This window comes from Coturnix japonica, chromosome Z (genome assembly GCF_001577835.2).
Source record: "Coturnix japonica isolate 7356 chromosome Z, Coturnix japonica 2.1, whole genome shotgun sequence".
Classification (NCBI taxonomy): Eukaryota; Metazoa; Chordata; class Aves; order Galliformes; family Phasianidae; genus Coturnix; species Coturnix japonica.
Genome location: NC_029547.1, coordinates 61,371,931 through 61,388,788, shown reverse-complemented (window position 1 = coordinate 61,388,788; position 16,858 = coordinate 61,371,931). Strand labels below are relative to the sequence as shown.

At 36.0% G+C, this 16,858-nt stretch overlaps 1 long non-coding RNA gene across 1 annotated transcript; it reads right to left on the bottom strand.

Annotated features, from left to right (window-relative positions):
- Positions 1–12,033: 12,033 nt before the first annotated feature.
- Positions 12,034–16,046, bottom strand: LOC107306625. Its single transcript, XR_001552213.2, has 4 exons — positions 15,717–16,046; positions 13,919–13,963; positions 13,751–13,831; positions 12,034–12,833 (listed from the first exon to the last, which is right to left on the bottom strand). It is a non-coding gene; the product is annotated as an uncharacterized LOC107306625 (long non-coding RNA).
- Between the last annotated feature and the right edge of the window lie 812 nt (positions 16,047–16,858).

The window sequence follows — 16,858 nt, the reverse complement described above, 5'->3', positions numbered from 1 at the left end:
GAAATCTCATGAAGTGTTTGATCTCTTGTGTCAAATATACATGAGTTCTCTCTATTTAAGGGGTGTGCATGTATATATATGTACATATATAAAAAAATAACTATTCTTATGCAAACTCATGTAGTCCATTTCCAAACCATTGTATTCTATGCTGTTACTGCATACCTTGATTGTGCATCTAGTGGTTTCCTATTTTCTTCATGAGAGGGTTGGTTTTACTTATCAGTTACCCAAAGGAAATGGTGTGGATTTACTATGATTTGTTTATTTTGCACCATGAACTGAGGTAATTTTCCCCCTAGCAATTTTAAATACAGACTGGAAGTCAAAGCACTTCTCCTTGGACTCCTGAGTGAAGTGGTTTAAGTGTCTTTTGCACGTGAGTCTGTTCCATGACATCTCAAAATCAAGAGCCAGCTTTTAAACTTAAGAAGGTATTTTAAGGACATCTATAAGACAACTGTTCTGATTTGGAGAACCTAGATGCAGACCTTCCATGGATATATTACCTGTATTTTGCTCTTTTATTAATATAAGTAGAATAATATCACAGAACAACTGTTCATTCAGAATGGAGTACTACTAATCCATTTTGACTTGTTCCACCATGGGACATCCTGCAGTATTAATCCGGGAAGCTTGCATGCCTCTTCACATGTTCATGTGACACCCATAAAATGCAAAACATTCTCATTTTATAGTACTTTGAGGAACTGCTGGATGGCCTCACACTGTTTTAAACAAAGATGAGAAAAAGAGAAAGAGGAAGAGGAAGAAACAAGAAGAAGAAAAAGGAGAGGAGAGGAGAGGAGAGGAAGAGGAGAGGAGAGGAGAGGAGAGGAGAGGAAGGAGAAGGAGAGGAGAGGAGAGGGAGAGGAGAAGGAGAGGAGAGGAGAGGAGAGGAGGAGAGGAGAGGAGAGGAGAGGAGAGGAGAGGAGAGGAGAGGAGAGGAAGAGAGGAGAGAAAAAAAGGGAAAGGTAAAGGGAAAGGGAAAGGGAAAGTGAAAGGGAAAGGAAAAGGAAAAGGAAAAGGAAAAGGAAAAGGAAAAGGAAAAGGAAAAGGAAAAGGAAAAGGAAAAGGAAAAAGGGAGAAGAAAGAGGAAGAGAAAGAGAAGAGACCATCAGTTTGTGTCTACATGGCCTTCCCATCTAGCATCTTCACAGACAGTAAACAGTCCTCAATTCTTACACGCTTAGGAGCACAGATTTAACTAATGTGTTTCAGTTTCCTAAGAATAAAGTAGGGATAAAACTTCCTAACCTCAGAGTTATTACATTTTTATGTAAAGATTCATGTGTTTAAAACTGTGAAATATTTCAGTAGTGTACCTATATATAAGAATGAAGCACTTTGAAGCTTATTGTATGATTAAATTCACTGATTTAGAAAATGCTTATTTGCTGATTTATTCTGCAAGAATACTTGTGCATCATAATTACAAAAGGAGCATCTAATAGTTTATGCAAGTTCATTCAAGTGCTAAGATGAACATTGACAACATTGACAAATACTATTCTGAAACATTAACTTTGCTATAATGCTTACACCATAACTGAAGGTTTTTCCCAGAATAAGGAGGCTTCTGTAAGTGTTTACAAGAACAAATGAGTGGGAGAAAAATGAAGATTAGCTGGGAAGCTGTTCTGAGAGTGTTGGTGTATGAAGAAAACTCTGAAATTAAAACAAAGCTTGCTCAGACAGGAGACTAAAGGAAAAGCATCAAAATGAAGGCAGAGAGATTTGAAAATATCAGAGAAACTTGGGTTTATAGTGAGAAAAATTAATGAAGTAATATATAGATTGAAGCTAAATGAGGCAAAAAGTGGGGAACTGATGATCTGATTGAACTGAAAAGGGGCATTTTATTAAATGCATTATTTGAGCAGAATTCTGTAACAACAGAAGTGGCCACAGTGAGAAAACTGATCTGCTCATTCACACTGATTAAAATTAAAGCTGTTTTCTAGCAGAGGAAAAGCAAAGGGTGACTTAAAGATATCAAAGTGTTTAATCAGTTCCTAAATGCTGTTCAAATTTGGAATCTGGCAGTATTTTTCTTTTTATAATTTGACTTTTCTTAACATGAGCACTTAATTTTATTCAATTTCTTTGGTGAGAAAACAGTTATATATAGAAGTGACTTTACTATTTAGGAATTCTAGCATGGTAATTACAGAAACAAAATCTATCTGCTGAGCTGGCTGAGTGGCTGTGGAGTTTCTGTGCTTGGAAATATTCAATCCCTGGCTTGACAAACATCTAAGCTATTTGTTCAACACTGAGGGTTTTTTATGCTTCACTACTGACATTTACCTACTCCCACCATGTTGCACACTGGAAAACCAATAAAAGAAAAATAAACACCCAAACTTATACACTTACAGGATCATTATCTTTTCAGCAAGGACTGGTGCAATTTCTATTTAGAGAATTTGGTGTTGACTCTGCAAGTATAATCTTCCTGTAGGTTATTTCAGTTTGGTTAGATTTCTATATGCATTTCTATTAACAGCTTGAAATAATGAAATAAGAATAAAATTGCGTGGATTTCTATTTTCAGTAAAAAGTACAGAGATAAAAAGGAATTATCTCAGATTAAATTTTATTTGCAGCTTATTCATATTTGTATTCGCACCAAGAAGGACTGTTTGTAATGGCAGTTTGGCAAAGTACAGCATAGATGTCAGCCAGAGTGTGTATCACAGCCCAGCAAAAATTAGGAAGATAAACAATTTTCCAGACTATTTTCTCATACCAAATTCACAGTTTTAGTTTAATTTTTATTACATTTTACTCATAAATAATGAGTTCTCATGAGTTCTCACATGATTTTGAAGGAAATGTCCTGCCTCAGGATACCTATATAGGTAAATAATAACTTAGTTCAGTGAGAGCTGAAAAAAAGATCCCATGCAAAAACATCTGCGATGTTCTCTGAAACTCAGTGGAGCTGGGTTAATTTGCTTCTGAATACTTTACTTTTTATTGAAGAGCATCTGAGAGTAGGCTATAGTGCAGTATGGCCCCGAGATTTATTGAGATTTATTTGCAAGAGTGTGAGAAGATCTAGAGGATTTCTCTAAAAACTAGAATTCTCTAGTCTTCATCTTAACTTTTCCAAAGAGCTTCTCGGTAGACTTCAACTCACTGGCATATTCCCTACAGCAGTAAAAATATGCTTGTAAATGCAAAGCAAAACCCACATCTCAAGTGTGTCAGCAAATCACTAAAGGTATCGAAGTATCACTTAGTCCTTGTGAACAAGACCAAAATACAACTTTTTTCCAAGAACCAGGATGTGAATTGTTAAACAACTATGTTAAAAACTTGATCCAGACATCACTTGAGGTCAGACACGGGGGATTACTTAGGGCAGGAAGAGAACTCAAGAAAGACCAAGAATCATGGAGAAGAAAGGTATTTTTGCTATACATAGTAGTGTATCATGTATAATTTGCTATACACAATATAGCACACCTTTTTCAGTGGTTCACGTTACAGTATTTGTGAAAGTTGAGTAATTCTCCATTCCGTATTTAAAGTTCATGGATCACCTGCCTCTTTAGATCACGAAACAGGGTATTATTTTCCTTCTTCTTGGAGAACTCAGATTTGTATCAACTGTGATGGAAATCAAAGAGTTCTTATGATAACTTTGTATAATTATTTCCAAGCATTCTCAGTAGCACATCTGAATAAGATCTGCATTATGCTGGCCTTTTCTTGGAATAGTTTTGAAGACCAAAGAGGTTTTCCAGAAGTATTTGCAGGCTACAAAAAGACTAAAGCAAATCCATTATTCTTATGACTATTTTGAAATGCCTCATTTTCAGACTCTATTCTCTTACATAGAATTAAAGCTGGAGTTGTGTGGTATATATAAAGATATTTTATTTGTGCATGTGTCCTTCTGAGCACAAAACAAGCACATTTCTGCTAGAAGCCAGAAAGAAAAAATAAAACACAGTTGTTTACAAAGATCATTTTTCAAGACCACTCTTGAGAGGAAAACTTATTTTCTTTGCTACGTAGAAAACTGTGATTGACAACTTTTTAATACACTTTTGTTTTATTTGAACACCACTGCATTTTTATGATGGAAGTTAGGAATTAGATGACAGGAAACAGTAAATCATAACCTTAAGTAAACTGTGATGTGCAGCCATGAATGAATGCGAACAGAAGGGAAGGAGAATGAAGTGGCTGAAGAGCTGAAGGAGGGGAGTAATTCACAGAGGGCACCTGGGCAAGGGATCAAGGACAGACAGGAAAAATAGGCAGAAGGAATGGTAAGTAAGAAAGTAAGAATGAAAGGTCACAAGGACTACTTGCGGAGAAATGTTGCAGTTTAGAGAAAAATCTAACCAGAAGAAGTCCAATTCCTCAAAAGTATTAAAAAGATTAAGTTAAAAATAATAATAATTTAAAAAACCAAACAATTTAAAACAGGAGCAGCAGAACTTCCTTTTTTTTTTTTTTTAAGTGAGATCTGAAGTTAGGTGACCTAACCACAGTTTTTGGAATTTGTCAGAGAAGTTTTGCACTGCTTTATCTCTAATGTCCTTCAGATGATAAAGAACAGTGATAAAAATAATGGCATTGTCATTGCACATCCAGACTCCAAAGAGTGATAACAGGAATACAGCTAAAAAGGGAACTCAACTTATTAAGCTGTAGCATTTTTTATAAAGATTCAGATATATCGATTCTGCCTTTAATATAAGCTTGATATAATGATGAACAGAAAGAGAGTATTGAGGAATTTCCTGTTTTCATTATCAGCATGTCCTTCTTCATGGACAATACTTCAGACTTGGTTGTGGGCAAGAGCCAAGACATGCAAGCTCTGTAACTGGTGTCGTCATCATCCAGGTGTAGGACCTTGGTGAAAAAGCCTCTTAGCACTGCTTGTCGTGTTATTTTTGGCCTGTTTGACTATTGCTGCAGCAGAAACCTTGTTATCCATTCCATTTGCGAGTAGAAGTGCTCAGTATATTATAATCTTCTCATTTTTCAGAACTAAGGGTTGACCTTGATATGGTCTGCTTGTCAGAACATCAACAGGATGCCCTACAATCACTACACTATGGAGTATCTCTGGGATTTCTCTGAAGATGCTGACATATATTTACCTTGTAAACAACTGCAGCAACTGAAGAAATTAACTCTTTCAACCACATATTACTACATATCCATGGCACTTTTTTATTATTTTATCAGTCAGTTGTGTCTACATTAGGGGAGGCAAAACTGTGTTATTTGTAAAAGTCAATGAAGATAAAACCCTTTGCTTGAGGTAGGTTGGGGAGTATACATCAAACTTGAGGCTTTGTTTATTGCCATCTGGTTAAAAAAAACATGAGCCTGTTAAAGTGCTGTTGTTTGTTTAGTACATCCAGATCAGTGACATGTGCTGCAATCATTTTCTGAACCAATAAATCCTAGCAACAGTTGAATTACAGTGATTTCCTTCCTCCTCTTTGGGGCAGCCCACTGACATGTAGGTGCTTAGGCTATTTTCAAGCTGACAACACACAGCATGTGCTATCTGGTGGCGACTAAGATAAATAGGGTCAGGAAAACATGTTTTTTGCAGATAGGGTACTACGATCCTGCAGACGAAATTGGGATGACTTAAAAACTATACTGTAATGAAGCCAGATACAACCTCTTTGTAAGAAATTTAGGAATATCTGTACCAAAAAGGACACTCTTCTCAAATATTTTGAAAACACAAACATTGTCTAATATAAGATATTCTACAACAAAATTACTCTAACCGTTATTTTGGAACTTTAAGTAAATTGAGATCACAGTAGTTTGGAGCCTTGGGGAATGACTTTATTTCACAAGACAGAAATGCCTCTTAGTTCCCTTTACCCAGTTAATTTGCTGTGAACAAATTTGTTCTATTTTATTATTCCTTGGGGAAAGACCTGAATGTTGCACTTTGCATTGTTCATGTGATGTTTTCAACAATCGTTTAAGGGGGATAAATCTGAGATACATCTTTTTTTTTCCCCCCAAAGATCTTCACTCATCATTCAGTCACTCCATTCTTCAAACAGGAAAAATGAAGGTGATGTGGAAACAGAAAAACAAATGTCTCATATTTTGTAAGAGTTTTCCAGTTCCATACAGTAACTTTTACTTAAATGCTTGTGGAAACTGTATTTTTGGAAGGAATAATCTGTTCATTGTGTATGTAAGAAAGGAAACAAGAAGGGAAGAGTATTCTGCAGATTCAGAAGAGAATCTGAGCAGCTTCAGTTGTTGAGGGTTTCATTTGGTTAGAATTCAAAGGTTTCGTTTTGTGTATGTTTTTTGTATAGTTGGCATTTGTTATTTTTAATTTTGAAAATTTAAAGGTTAATAGCTAATACAAGGCTAGCAGTTACAATTCTAGTCTGAAGTATTTCATACCAAATGGATTTGCCCAATACAGAATCCTGTGCCTGCTCTGAAGCATACCTAGAAGAGAAGAAAAATGTTTCAGCTGTAACTTAAGACCTGAATCACCAGATTTATTATTATTATTATTATTATTTTTTTCTTATGAAGATCTCGGACAGTAAATGAAACAACACAATGAATATGGATGTGATGAAGTCCAGTGACTTCATTTACAGCTATCCAGAACTGTAAAGGAGGAGTTTTGGTAATTCTGATGTTGGGACTTATATGGAGTTAAAGAGTTAAAGAAATTTCTTCAGAGGAAATCAAGCCAGTTCAAAGCACTCCAGAAAAAATACATAATTCTTGTTACCATACACAACAATCACTTTTTAACTAGAAAATAAACTTGGAAAATTTCAGAGGTTTTAATTAAAGGAAGGACTCCAAAGACTTGTTGTAGTTTCAGGTGAGTAGATTCATTGATCATCTGTTAAATAAATGAAACTGTTAGTTTGTATGTTAAAATAAAATAGCAAAAAATATACAATACTATAAAGAGAAATAGATAGCTCATAAAATTATTAACTTTTTTTTTTTTTTTTTTTTTTTTTTTTGGTTGGTTGGTTGTTTTTTTTTTCTTGGTTTTTTTTTCTTTCTTTTTTTTTTTTTTTTTTGCTGTTTTTTCTGGTGTTTTCACTCCTTACTTCCAGGTAACATGCCCATTAGTGGAATGATTTAGATTTGTTGGAAACACCTTACTTCAGCTGGGTAGAGGTTCATTTTTGAAAAAGCCATCTCTGCTTTTGTTCCTTATCATTTATTTAAAACATTGGAATGATCTTGTCAGTATTCATTATCATGTCATTTTTTTTCAGGTACTGAGGTATTGTGTCCAGCCATCATATCCACCATAGTCACCCAGACAAAACACATTTGTTGGATCAATTAAGAAAATAAAGGGAAATGAACTTGCACTAAACTGTTCAACATTCCATTCATTTTTTCCCATTGAAACGTAAGATGTCAACTCCAAGACAATAATAATAATAAAATAAAAGGTAAGTAGAATGAGTCTTAGCAATTTCCTTTGTACTGTGGGGGTCATCAGCAGACTGAAAATGCTCAGTTGTGGGACTGATTGTGACGTTTTAGAAAGTAGGCTGTTCTCACTTATCAGAGAATGGAAGTAAAGTATAATTAAAGTACTTTAATAAGACTTGTTCATTGCTACCTGGACATAGAATTCAACCATAAATTTTCAGGTGACATTTCCTGTGGTAATTTCTATATTTATTTGCTTCATCCTTTAAAAGCAGTCAGTCCTCTTGTGAAAGCATGAGAATAGGTTTTTCTTCCCACCTCACAGGCTTCTGCAGTTACCTGTACTTCTATTCAATGAAGACAGCAGTCCCTGTCAGGAGATGAAAGTGTGAGATAAGTGATAGTTAGAAAAAGAATTATTTGTAAGTCATACTTTATGTCTAGTATTGAAAGAAGTAATCTTTACCACACCTTTATTTTAGCAAGTCATGAGGGTGAGAAGCTTTCACCCCTTCCAGCCTGGTTCACATAGTTGGGATAAACTTTTATGGTTATGAAAATTAAACCTTTCTTAGAGGTTCATTCACCACTGAAGTTTCATATGGAAAGCTTTTCAGCACTATCCTGAGCATAGTAATTACTAACAGCATAGTCTGATGACATTATAATTAGTAGTCAGGACAGAACTAACTGGATATGTGGATTTATTAGTTTTTGTCTCTAACTTTTTAGCTCCATCATCCATATAGATTGCATTAGTGACAGTCCTGCTAAAAATAATAATAAGAAAAAAAATAAAAAATAAGTTGTATCATATCATTTTTGCTTTTATTTTTCTTTTATTTTACCTTAAATGTGTAATTTTGCATTACACATAAGAAAATCTTGATGCCACATAACATAATTTTTGTTTATATGGCACTTTGTAGGTTGTTTCTGCACTAAGAGTGGCTGGATACTCCTCCTTTGGCACAAAATTTTTAATAACCATTTAAGAAATGAGCATCTGAAAACTATTATTGTGTCAGATTACCACCATGAAAAAATTATATATATTAGAGGCAAAGCACAATAAAACTAACAAAAGTAACCCTAATTAAAAAGGAAAAGAGAAGAAATGAGGCAAGGTAGAGCAAGGCAAGGTTAGGAAAAGATTCAGGAAACACAGATAGTGCTATTGGTCTTCTGTGAAATCAATACTGTCAGCAATTACTTGCCAGCTGTAGCCAGAAAAAAAATAATCAGTGGGAATAATGAACGTGTGTTCCCCCGATTCTGCCCCGTGCTCTTAATGATAATGCAAACAGCTATGAAGAATGGATATAAACTGATGCATTTTGACTATGTTTTGTGATGTGTTTTTTTGCTCTTTCTGCAGAAATACATGGTTTGTATTTCTCATTCCTCAGCAATAAGTAAAGCTGGACTGACCAGTGGTATATATGATATATAGAGAGCAGCAGTGGAGAAGAACAAACATCTTTGACCTTAAGGACAAAGCTGCCTTTGATATTTCATTATGAAGGATTTGCTCAAAATGTAAGATGAGTGTGTTATCAAACACTTTAAGAAGAAGGGACGCATATTTATTTAATAGATTTTTCATCTTGAAAAGGGACATGTAAATTTCTTGAAAAATATGCAAAGTTGGGAACAAAGATAACTTTGTAAGCAGCCCTGAATTATTTATCTTCTCACATAAGAGGCTACATTCTCATTCCAAAGTAAATGGCCTGACTTTACTGCAGTTGGGGCAGATTTACATCAGTTTAACTGAAATAAGATCCCTCCATATGTGTTTATCCCAGAAAAATAAAGTCCTCTTTTTTGTGTTTACCTGTCAAAACATTCATCTGCAGGAAAGATTGTGCTATAAAACGGGTTAAGCAAACAGATCTGAACTTCTCTATCAGTTTTATTGTACATCATAGCAATTACTCTTGCTGTCAAGAAAAATAAAGTTTGATATCCTCCGAGTTTAAATGTGTCAGATGTAGTTCTCCAAAATGTAACACAACTTGCAGACTCTAAAACAATGAACACAGGCTGGAATTCTACAAGGGCTGCTCTGAAAGTAATGCCTCCTGTTTTATTATGTTTGTGGTAAGGCAAGGGAGGTTTGAACCTTTCCACCAGTATTCTATTCCTTTTTGCTGCCATGTGACAGATGGCAGCAGAGGGGCAGTCTGACAGGATGGCATCTGACATAGAAGTGCAAATGAAGAGAAGATATGTCACTGAATTAAACAAACAAACAAACAAACAATTGAACACATTGATATTCACTGATACTTGCCGAACATTTATATAGAACACACAGTAGATGTGAGCATAGTGAAGCAGTGGGTGGTGCACTTAAGCAGCATCAACAGTGATGAAAGATTCATCAGCATCATCATCATCAACAGAAAGACAAGCCATGTTACAGTTGGGCATTCACAGCTGCTGCACCATGAAATTAAATGCCTCTGGATTGGCTAATCTGCACAAATTGGCAGATTATGGCCAGGGAACTGTATACAGAGCTGGGTATTGTCTTCAGTGCATTGGAAATAATTGTGGCAATGTCAGGATATCACAAAGTTGGCACCAGGTGGATCCCACAAATGCTTACACAGGAACAGAAGGAACATCATGTGCAAGTTTGTTGCACTGAACCAATATGAACCTATATGAGGCTGAAGGTGACAGTTTTCTGGATTGCATTATTACTGGTGACGAGATGTGGTGTCACCACTGTGAGCCAGAGTCAAAACAGCAGTCCATGGAGTGGTGAAATGTGAATTCCCCATCAAATAAGAGGCTCAAGATGCAGCTGTCAGTGGGTAAAGTGATATTCACTGTCTTTGGAGATGGGAAAAGGTTGAATTTCCTGGAACCTTCAGAAACCAACAGCTCTGACAATTGCACTGCAGTACTGACTATGCTGAAGTCATGAACTTTCTGAGTTAGGCCAGGGAGTGTCTCTTGCCACGTGACAGCATCAGGGTCCATAACAGTTTGAAGACCATGACCATGAAGACCACACACACCATACAGTTCAGATTTGGCAACTTCTGACTTCCACCTTTTCTGGATGGTGAAAAATGGTGTGTGTGGGAAACTTTTTTCCTACTAACGGCAACTATGCTGAAATTGGACATACATGATAGATGAAGAGAGAGATGCAAATACTGGTTATATGAAATTTCATAAAACATTTGACACCGTCTCCTCTAAAATAAAGTTATACACAACATATTGTTATATGGGCTGAAAGGACAGAAAGTGAGGTGGATTGAAAACTAGATAAATGGCTGAAACCAGAGGGTGGTTCAGCAGTGATGTTCAGCTGTAGAGTTCTACACCTGAAGAGGAATAGTAGCACACATCAGTGCAGGTCAGGGGCTGACCTGCTGAAAATGAGCTCTGCAGAGAAGGATCTGGGTGTTCTTGTGGACAGCAGATTGACCATGAGCCAGCAGGGTGCCTTTGTAACAAAGAAGGCCAATGGTATCCCAGTGTGCATTAAAAGAGCATGGCCAGCAGGTGGGCCTGGTACATCTTCCATATGAGAAAGGGACCATTGAGCCTGGAGAAAAATAACAGGGGATCTTATCAACACTTACAAATATCTAGCTGGGGGGTGTGTCAGTGGGTGGGGTGGAGGAAAAGAGATAATGGGCACAAACTGGAACACAGCAAATTCCAGGCAAACGCAAGTAAAAGAATGATTACATTGAAGCATATAGAGCACTGAAGCAAGCTGTGCAGAAATGCTGTGGAGTTTCTTACAGTTGGGATATTCAAAACCCACCTACACGCTTTCCCATACAATCTGCCTTAGAGAACCTGCTTTGGTAGGGGTTTGGACTAGAGATCTCCAGAGTCCCTTCTTGACCCCGAGATTCTGTAATTCCTTGACCAGTACAATGTCTAGTCAGAAGCCATGGGCACGTATACCATCAGTATCAGTACTGGATCCACCTGCAGTGAGTTTATAGACAACACACAACTGAGAGAAGAGCACAGTATGACTGAGAATCATCCAGAGGGACCTTGAAATGTTGGAGAAATTGACTGACAGGAACCTCACAGAGTCCAGCAAAAGAGAATGCCAAATAATGCACCTAACAAGGAACAAACAGACAGATGTTAATACATGGTGGGAGCCATCCAGCTGGAAACCAAGTTGGCTACCAAGTTGAACATCAGCCACTAAAAAGGCTAATATTAGTCTTGGATACACTAGGGAAAGTATTGCCATTGAGTCAGGAGAGGTCTGTGAGGTCATGTGTGGAATATTTCATCCAGATTTGGGCCCCCTGGCACAAAATAGATATGGAACTGTTGAGTCCTGAGGATGTCATCAAAAGGGTGGAGCAACTTTCTTATGAAGAAAGGATTTTTCACTCTAGAGAAGAGCTTAAAAACCAGATGGAGACATACTTTTCACATGATCTGATAGTGATAGGACAAATATAGTGGTTTTAAAATTAAAATAATAATGATAATAATGATAATAATGATAATGATAATAATAATAATAATAATAATAATAATAATAATAATAATAACGATAATAATAATAATAAAAAAAAGAACAGGACAATTAGGTTAGATGTTAGGAGGAAATTCTTTAATCAGAGTGTGGTAAGGCTGGAACTGGCTGTGCTGAGAGGTGGAGGCATTAACTGTAACACAGAATATCAGGAAACACTTCCTTACTGTGAGGATAACCAAGTGCTGGCACAGATTTCCCAGTGTTTTGGAGTCTTCTTCCTTGGAGTTACTCAAAAGACATCTGGATGTGGTCCTTGACAACCTGCACCAGGTGTCCCTGCTTGAACAAGGGGTTTGTACCTAAACAATTTTGTGATTCTGTGATTTTCTTGACTTTATTGCCTTTACCTACTTCAACCTTTACTTCGTAACAAAGATTTTGTGAATGAGAGTTGAAGGGTTAATGAGACTAAGAAACCACTGAGCATTTCCACAACCATCTCTCTTTCTTACGTTGGAAAACTTACAGGACTCAAGCAGTACTTTGTGTTCGCATTCATTTTCTTTGTCAACTCGATTCTGCTTCCCAGTTCTTCTAATGGTGAAGTAAAAGGAACAGTAGTCTCCAAAAGAAAATTAATTTTCATCTGAGATGCTGATGCTTAGTTTATGTAATTTAAGCAATGGAATATACGAAAGGGAAAAAGAAGACCATAAAAGTAATGGGCAAATCAAAACACTGTTTATGTCAGTGAGGTATTAATTCACACCCTAATGATCTCATGAATATTATCTGTCTCTTGTTCAATGGAATACAAAATGATGCCATGTTTAGGTTTTGAAGAAGGGGCTTTTTTTCTTTCCATGTAGAGTATCAGTTGTACTACAGTAGAAGAACAGCTCACATATCTCGCCTGTCTCAGAGAAGTAAAACACAATGTTAAGCATTCAATAGCAAATATAATCATGTGCTATAAGCATAATGCTAATATTTCTGATTTCCAAAAATTATTTGTAATCAGGATCACTGAAGTATTCATTAAGTTTGTAGAATCTTATAATGGCTTATTATTGATAAAACACTAAGAAGTTGCTCTGAGGGGAAAAAAAAAAGAAAGAAAAGAAATCTGAAAATACTACAGGCAAATATAAAGAATACTTCATGAAATTCTAAGGACTTAATAGAAATTGAGGAAAAAAAATTATATCTGTTTTTATTTTTTCTCATACATGATGTATGATTGTACTCTTGTTGTTCCAGTAGCATATGGCTCAAACCAACACTGAATAACTTAAAATATTGATAAACATGGTGTTGATAATGATTCTTTATTCAGTATGTGTATATACATGTATACTTGGATATATCAGCTGATAAAGAATGGCATAATCAGAATCAAGCTACTCTTTATTTCTTGATGAGTTTCATATTCTTTTCCTCTTGTTTCTAGTCCATTTCCTTCACCACTTAATGTAACCAGTATTATTTCTTCTAAAATTGAAAAGAAAGAGCTCTCTGGAACACTGAGAGAACTGAAGTGCAAGCCTCCCAATTAGCTTTTTTTTTGTTTGTTATGTGTGCTTTCTTGAGAACCTTAACTTGCATAGAATCAGTTCAACTGAGTGAAGAAATAAACAATTATTTTCATTTTACACTCCCAAAATAACAACAACTTGGTTTACAATATGGTGTTTTCCCCATCTATAGCCAAGGACAAGAAGTTCAAAGGGAAAATCTTACCATGTTGCTTCTTAGGACCCAGACACCAAATGTTTAACCGGTAGCAAACTTGGGAAAGGAGTAAAGAAAGCAGGCAGCTTTATTACCTACCAGGCACACACAGTTTAAAATAGCTGAACTTCTTCAATCAGCATGACTCTGGGGAGCTGTATCTTCTCATTCAGCACTGACCTGCAGTATCCAAATCAGTGAATACTGACCAAATGCACATTTGTGCTTCAAGTTTTATGAAAAGGTCAAACACAGAAACCCACTAACCTGCCCATCAACTCCAGTTGATTTTTCAGCTGACTCACAGTGATACTGCCAAGAAAGGCAGATGGTGGTTATGATACTGGTGCTTGGAATTGTTTTGTTAACTCTGTACTTAAGACTCGAAAAAAGAGAGGTTGAGAGAGATAGATGGAAGCCATGATTTACCTTCTGTCCAATTTTTGTTGGTGGTAAAATGAACATTATGAACATATCGCAAGTGCAGACAGACACTGGTGTTAAATTTCCAGAGGAGAACAGAAGAAAGTAGTTATATCCTCCTAGAAATCTTGGTCTTTCTTATACTTTTCTCATTTTTCAGTTAAGTCCCTACATCTAGTGATGAATATGACTACAGACACACAATATCGTCTGAGGTTGCCGTACAATATCATTCTATGATATGAGACTGTTTTGATCTCAGTTCTAGCTTAAATTGTATTAAAACCATATTATGAATCATATGAATGTGGTTTTAATACACACAGAGGAGGCACAGTTCTGCCTCACCTGATATTGCTGGGTCATGCTATCCTTTGTGTTTCTGGAGTGGGACATTCCTGCTACAGCAGAACCAGGCAGCTGATAATGCAGAAGTGATAAAAGCCTACTTATCCCATAGTTTCACTCAGTTGGACCAAACAATTTTCCAAGTGTATGATTCTCTGAAATTTAAATTTTGTTGTAATTTCTCAACAGTCTGCTGTTTTTCAGTAGATTTCAGCTCAGATTTACAGACCTTGGCCTTTTAAGAGTTTCATTATATAGATCTTTAGCAAGGCAACTCTTTCTCCTTTGAATTTGAAATGGAAAAAAAAAGATATATTTTGCTGTCTACAACAATATTTAACAGTAAAACTAATCATTTTACTGAATCACAAGTTTTAATCATCAAGTCACTGAGACAACAGAAGTCACATATATTTACATTAGTATACTTATGGTAATCTCCAACTTCAAACAAAACCACAAAATCCCTGCTCTACGTATCTCAGTTTTGGTGATAAGGCTGCCTTAGAGAAATTTTGAAAGAATGTAGCTATTTGTTAAGTATTAATCTTTCATAATGAATAGAACGGTGCTTGTTTTTATAAGAAGAAAATATCTTGAGGATTCTGTATTCATGAAGTATTCTATCTACCAGTGAAAGATGCCTCCTCTGTATTTTACTATAATTTAAATCAAGATCTGAGAATGTCTTATTCATTTCCTTTCTAAAAGCACACAATACAGTGTCTCCTAATGTTGATGTTCTCTGTGAATGTATAGGAATAATGACCAAATTAATTTTACTTTTCATTCCTCTGCTTGCTGTTTAAATCACTGCATCTATTTTGCAATTCTGTCAGGGAATAAACAATCCCCTTCATTTATGCAGTTTCTTACCATTCATTTTGTACTATCATGATCATGCACGTCTTCCTCATCAATTAGTAGAAGCCCGTGCTGCCAAAGGGGAGCTCAGTCTGTTAACAGGGGAAGTGGGAGGGCATTAAAAGCTTCAGGAAAATTGACAGCATCAGATCGGTTTGCTTTGTTGCTTTCCTGCTGTTAATCTCTTTATTCTGTTCTGTTGCTATTGCATATTTTGGCAGAAGGCAAGCATTGGGACCACATGTGGAAATAGTCTCTCACACACAAAAGGGTCCAGCAACCTGGGACCCTTTTGAAACACAATCTGCTATCTAATGAGACACAACTGCAACTTGCTAGCAGGACAATAAACCCATTTCTAAATTTTAATCAGGCAAGGTCTATGTAGCCTAGGAAAAAAAAAAAACAGATATTAAAAGGTCAGCATTACCTTAATTTTTTCCACCTACTGCTTCTCACCATGTGATCCAAATTCTTGCAGCCCTTCCATCCTTGAGTAAAGAGAGGTGGTGATAAGGACTTCAGAATATAAGCTACAAAGACAGAGAATACTGTATGAGAAGAAAGAAATAACTGAATCCATCAATTAAATGATTATCTGTGAATTATTATCTCATCTGCAACTCAAAACAATCTGCTCCTGCTGACAGCCCTGATGCTCCTGCATCTGTTAATTCAAACACTGCTGTTTTGACATATACATATCACACGAATCAGGGAGTCACAAAATTGATTCTGCTGTTGGAAGGGCCTCTGGAAATCATCCAGTCCTTGGCCTGTGCCAAGGAAGGTGGCTCAGGAAAGCATCCAGGTGGATTTAGAAAGTCTCCAGAGAAGGAGATATCACAGCCTCTCTGAGCAGCTTGTTCCGGTACTCTCTTATCCTCACAGTAAGGTTTTCGCTAATGTTCAGGAAGAACTTCTTGTGTTCCAGCTTGTGCCCATTGACCCATGTCTATTTATTGACATTGTCCATACAATGGGATTATTTTTAATTCTGACTTCTGCCTAAGGAAGCCTGAAATTGTGCATGTTTTAGCATGGCTCATTAGAAATGCTTCTAATAAAACTTAGAAATGTTAGTCTGATGTTCACTGAAGCAAGCAGTGGCCACAAAGGAATTCCCATTGACTTTTACTATTAATACTGTTAACCAATATATCTATTCATTATCTAATAAAATTTTAATTTCTGGACCAAATGGGATTTTCTTTTGTCTTTTCAACTTACGTTTTTAAAACATAATTTTCAGGACAATGTAAGTGAGAATAAAACTTCTTCTTGTCTTTGATCTTCATGAAAAAGAATAAAAGGGGAAAAAAATAGCATTCCAATATCTTAGTTATGATAATTGTTGGATTTCTTTGGTTGGTTGGGTTTTTGTTTGTTTGTATTTTTTATTTTTCGAATTGTTTTGCTTAAAGCAAGTAGAGAAGCACTCCTGTCATTTTCCAGTTTTTGCCTTCTTTTTTAACCAAATAATTTTCTACTCCTTATTTAAGTGAAGTATAAATAATGTAGAAATAATAACACTGTTCTTTTTTTTTTCTGTGTAAGAAAGAGTGACTGGGA